A 5,646-nucleotide genomic window follows, 5' to 3' on the forward strand; every position below is an offset into this window, starting at 1 on the left:
TTTAATGCACATAAATACAGACTCAAATGAATAAAACTAACATGCAAAAATTTGAAATAATAAAAATAAGAAAATAAAACACAATGTTAAATACATTCTAGGACCCTTCCCCAAACTTAAATTACACAGTCCCTGTGTAAATAAAAGTTGGAAAAGAATCCAAGAATCACACAAGTTGAATTAAACTAAATGCAATGGTATATACAAGTGTTGGATGAAGTAGGTACCTCATGGGTTGGTGAAGAAGGAGGTTGCAACAGCCTCCATACTTGCCAACGTGTAGCCAGGGTCGTCTCCGGCTTCAGCAGGTGCCGGTGTTTGCTCGTCAGAGAGCTCAGTAATGTGCACGGACGACCTACTCGGACCAGCATCCGAGGTGTTGATCGAGGGTGGGATCGCGTATCTCATCGGGTAGGGCATCGGGTAGTAAGATGGAAATAGCGGAAGAGGTCCAGAATGATCACCCGTGTATCCACTTGCAGGGTGCATCGTGTATGGCATCGTGAATGGCATCTGGTACGGTGGAGGGAGAATTCCAGCATAATCACCCGATTGGGTGCTTGATGGGTGCATCGGATAGTGCATCGTGTATCCCATCGGGTTGGGCATCGGGAAGGCGTCAGAGTGGCTTTTCCTTGATGCTTTTGGTCGGGTGATGTCCTCCTCAGCTCGGGGCTCGTATGATGATGCTCTTTGAGATTCTGGAGGTGGCAGTCCTCGAGTTCCTCCTAGCGGTCCGCTTCTCCCCATCCAAGTAGGTGCTTGTGCCGAGGTAGGAGCTCAGGCACAGCTAGCCTTGTCTTGCAACTCCTTATCTGACCTCCCATTATCTTCACCGAACCGGCAAGATTCTTCACCTTATTCACCAGGAACTTGTTCATTTTCTTCAGCCAGCCAATTCTCTTGTGAGCTTCCCTCACTCCAACTGGTTGCTTTTGAGAGCATGCATACTCCTCAAAATCAAACTCCTCCGAGCTATCTCCTTGTCTCTGCCCGGTCTCCTCTCTCTTCTCAGCTTCGGACTCCTCCTCCGGGTTGTACAGCTCTTCCAACGGTGGTGTGAAGTCAATATTGTTTCCTAGCCAAACCTTGGTGCATATGACATTGGGTAAAACCATTTGAGCAGCTCCGGCGGTTGGATGGACAAATTTGAACAATGTCATGTCATTAGGCCTCTCATAGGCCAAAAATCTCGCCAGCACAAGGTAGTCCGCATCCAGCCACCTTGGTTCGTGAACAACTCCCTTCAAGGGCACATCGCATGCCACTAAGATTGGTGTGACAAGTCCCCCAATAGAGATCTCTCCGCCTCCTTCTCTCCTTTTCACCGCCCACGATTTCAAGTACAGGAATTGATCGAGTAGCACGAACAACATACTAGTATCAGCTATGTCTCCTACTAGCGGTGTTCCATCCCTAGCACTATCCAAAACTCCACACAGTGCAATATCTAACAACTGAAGCTCATGGTCGTTCACATTCCCAGTCTCTTTTCTAGCAAAAAGAGTGCATGCGAGGGACTTGTGAAAATACCTCAAAACAGAGCTCCTTATTTGAGCGGATTTGGAGCTTGTGGACTTGTAGGGGTGCTTGTCTCCTATTGTCAGCCATAGGGATCTCATCTCTTCCTTGCTGACCTCCATACCTTCCCCACTACAAGCTTTGAAGCCATACAGCTTCTCCATCTCCTTGAAACTGAGTCGGTAGTCTTTGTTCCTCACGGAGAAGGTGATGAACCCAATCCCCCCATCGGGTAGTAGGGTCGGGTGGTCCTCGAAATAGTGCAGCTTCAAGGTTGAAAGGAAGTGGACCGTCTCCTCCTCATATGCTTCTAGGTGGGATCGCATCATCTGGCCCAGGTGGCACATATCGAACAGAAATTCTACATCTCTAGCGATTCCCAATTTCTTCATTGTCTCACGGTGAGGGTATCGGGTACCAACAAAGCTCATCTTCCGGAAGACCTTGAATAGTCTCGCCGGAGTGTCTACTTCCTTTTGCTTCAGCCTCCGCAAGGCTTGGCGGGTTCTCTCTCTCTGCTCCTCTTCTCTTTCTCTTTCCTCCTCCTCGGCGTGTTGATCTTCTTCCTCAACTGCTCTCTCAACCACCTTCTCAGCCTTCTCCGAAGCCGGTCTCTTCCCCCTTGCAATTGCGGCTCTACTCCTTGATCGAGAGGTTTGGACCTCACCTTGTTCTTCTCCTCCAGCATCAGAATCGACCTCCATAGGGTCGGTAAGTGTCTTTTCGGACGTAGACATGTCCCTACGTTGAGGAGAACGGCGGACAGCACTCGCCATTGGACTCGGTGAGCGAACTCGGTGGCCTACTCGATCGGTTACACGAGCATCAGGTCGGGTGGTGGATCGAGTTATGCATCGGGTAGGGGAGGCTAAACGTCCACCCAACGGTTGGGAATGTGGAACGTTTCCTCTCCCTTGTGATTCTTGAACTTCGGCGGCGTCTCCTCCAGTTGTAGCAGCGACGGAGGTGGATCTTCCTCCCTTCCTTTGGTAGGTTCTAGCGGTTGGCTCCATGTCGATTCCTTGAGAAGAAAAAGAAAGGCTAATTCTCAAGGTTAATAGGGTTAGTCTCCAAAAAAAATCGAATGAGCTTGGAATCGAGAGAGAAGAATAGAAACTTATGGAAATTGAAAAGCTTAAGAGAATAAGGGAGACTTATTGGTGATGAAGAGGGAGAAGGGTTCGACTCCCTTAAATAGGCTAGGATTTCGGTTGGTGGGCTTCACCAAGAGTGGGCTTCCTTGCGGAATTCGGACTCCACTCGCTATCCGAGCAGGAACACGATCAGGCGCGTCGAGTACGGTGTCGGGTTGACGCTCGGGTTTACCAATTCCCACTTTCCAATTTTCCATTTTTTTTTTAAATTTGCAAAAAGAAAAAAGTTAAATAAAAGCAAACAAAGCAAATAAACTAAAATTAAAAGATACCTTTCGGACTTCCTCCCAAGTGAGCTTGTTTAAAGTCACTAAACTTGACTCTTCATGCTCCTTAAGCATGGGATCCATGTGGATGAGGTTCTGGAATCCTCTCCACAACAGTAGGCTGGTTCAAAAGGTCTTCCAGATTTTGTCCAGGTTCCAAGGCAAATGTGGTTTTGACCTCTTCAAGATGTTGCACTTTCCTTTGTTTGGTCTTGGTGGAAAAAGCTTGACCATCAATGGTTGGCCTCTTAACCCCCTTCTTCACATCAAATTCCATCTTGAGATGATCACCATGCTCTATCCTGATCTTGCCTTGTTTCACCTTGATCGCAGCACCAACTGTTGCCAAGAATGGTCTTCCTAGAATCAGTGGATCATCTGGTTCCTTGTCCATATCCAGGATCATGAAGTCGGTAGGCACTTCCAGTCTCCCAATCCTTAGACCATCTCCAATGGTTTTCTCTATTTTTTCCTCTATAATAGGGGAACTCTATAATAGAGGTAAGTTTTACTCCAATGCTCCTCTATAAAATAGAAATTGCTATTTTTCCTTTATTTATTGAGGAACCTTTGTAAAAAAAAAATAGGGTTCCTCTATAAATAGAGGAAAAAATAGCAATCTCTATTTTAGAGGTGAGAATAGAGGTACTTGAGAGTAAAACCCACCTCTATAATAAAGAAACTCTATAATAGAGGCAAAAATAGAGGACCATTGGAGATGTCCTTAGAGGCAGATTCTCCAGAATACCAATCGGATGCCTCACTGTTCTATCGGCTAGAACCAAATACAGCTTACTTGGTTTGAAATCAGTGAATCCCAGCTTGTTAGCAACTGAAAGCGGCATAATACTGACCGAAGCTCCAAGATTACACAAACAGCTCTTGAAGATCCGAAGTCTTATCGAACACGGCAAGGTGAAAGAGCCAGGATCTTTAAGTTTTTCCTCAATTCTCACCTCAGGATCCAAGCAAACTCCACTTCTCAGAATCTCAAATCTGATTTCCTTGACAGCTTCCTTAACCTCATCCTCCAATCTAGCTGCTTCCTTAGCAGCTTCCTGCTGAAGCTCGTGTGGGGGCAAAAGCTTAGGTGGTGGAGCTTTGCGCTTAGCCATACGCTCTACAAGCGCCTCCAACTGGATGTCAAGTGCAGCATTGAACCTTTCCTCCAACTCCCCTCCTACCAGTGCAGGTGGTTGAGGCTGATCTCCCTTCTCAACATCTACTCGATGCCTCATCCAATCAACACCATCGTGTAGGTCATCGGGTTCCACTTCGGGTTGTTCTTCAGTTTGTGATTCTCGAACCAGTGCTCGATCATCAACTCGATCAGTCTCTTCGGGTGAAGGCTCGGGTTCATACTCGGATATATAGTATTTGGCCTCATTTTTCATTGAGTTCTCCACATACTCCCCATCTTGATCATCACTGTCCCCAGTGAGGTAATCCTCATAATCATCATCTAGGAAAATGGCCTGAGCAGTCGCATAATCCTTGGGGTTTTGAACAGCTTTACCTGGGAGTTGATTGATCTTTGGTGCAGGTTGGTTGTTATGGTGGCCTTCCAGGTATCGAACCTTTGTGTTGAGTGATTCGTACTTCGCATTGAGGTCATTGTATCCTGAGTCGATCTTGTTGCTCATCTCCGCGAACCGTTTTGCAATGTCCATAGAAGCTGTAGCCTGTTGCTGAATCATTTGCTGAATAAGACCTCGTAACTCAGCTTCTTGTGATTGGTTTGGTGGACCTTGCTGATGTTGGAATCCAGGTGGTTGGTTGTAGGTCCCTGTGTATTGCTGCTTAGGTGCATAGCCTTGGTTATACTGGACAAAAGGCATCTGTTGGGTCTGGTTCCCTTGAACTGCAGATGGATAGGTTTGATCCTGAGGATTCGCAACATTCGTCCGAGAAGACAGATTCGGATTCAGCTTGAAGTTGTTGTACCCTCTGTTGTAACCTCCTTGGTTGTTGATGTAGTTAACATCCTCTAGCTGCATAGTCTCCCCATCTTGTTGTTGAAACTGCTCTTCCTCAGATATAGCATGAACATGCTTCTGCTGGTTGAGGAGCTGATCGAGCTTGTCGTTGAGGGCTTTCATGTCCCTCTTATACTTGGCATCTTCCTCTCCTGTAGATCACATAGAGCGATCATATTCCTCATTGTAGTTGCCATCAGATTGAGCCAAGTTCTCAACTAGGTCCCAACCTTCATCAACATCCTTGTTGAAGAAGTTACCATTACTTGCGGTATCCAGCAACATCCGTATCTTGGAGACTACTCTTCTGTATAGTGTGCTCAGCAATGAAGCATTACTGAAGTCGTGATGTGAACATCGAGTAGTGTACCCCTTGAAACGTTCCCAAGCTTCGTTGAACGTTTCATTGTTCTTCTGTACAAAGCCAGAAATCTCATTTCGCAGCCTTGCGGTTATGGAGTTGGAGAAGAATTTGGTGAGGAATGCCTTCTTGCACGCTTCCCAAGTGGTGATGGACTCCTTAGGGAGCGATTTCTCCTAGATGCGTGCTTTATCTCCCAAAGAGAATGGGAAAAGCCTGAGCTCGAATCCATCTTCACTGACTCCATTTATCTTAGTGAGGCTACAGAGCCTATCAAATTCATCCAGATGATCCAATGGGTCCTCCATTGGCAGTCCATGAAACTTGTTGCTCTGTATCATCTGGATAAGACTACTCTTGATTTCAAA

The 5,646-nt window shown here is 46.4% G+C and overlaps 1 non-coding gene across 1 annotated transcript; it reads left to right on the forward strand.

The window, feature by feature from the left end:
• The first annotated feature begins 5,257 nt into the window (after window positions 1-5,257).
• LOC147923936 (small nucleolar RNA R71) lies at window positions 5,258-5,364 on the forward strand. The gene has a single exon (XR_015587875.1). It is a non-coding gene; the product is annotated as a small nucleolar RNA R71 (small nucleolar RNA).
• Window positions 5,365-5,646: the final 282 nt, after the last annotated feature.

The sequence above is a fragment of the Camelina sativa genome, chromosome 17 (assembly GCF_030686135.1).
Source record: "Camelina sativa cultivar CO46 ecotype springtype chromosome 17, ASM3068613v1".
NCBI lineage: Eukaryota > Viridiplantae > Streptophyta > Magnoliopsida > Brassicales > Brassicaceae > Camelina > Camelina sativa.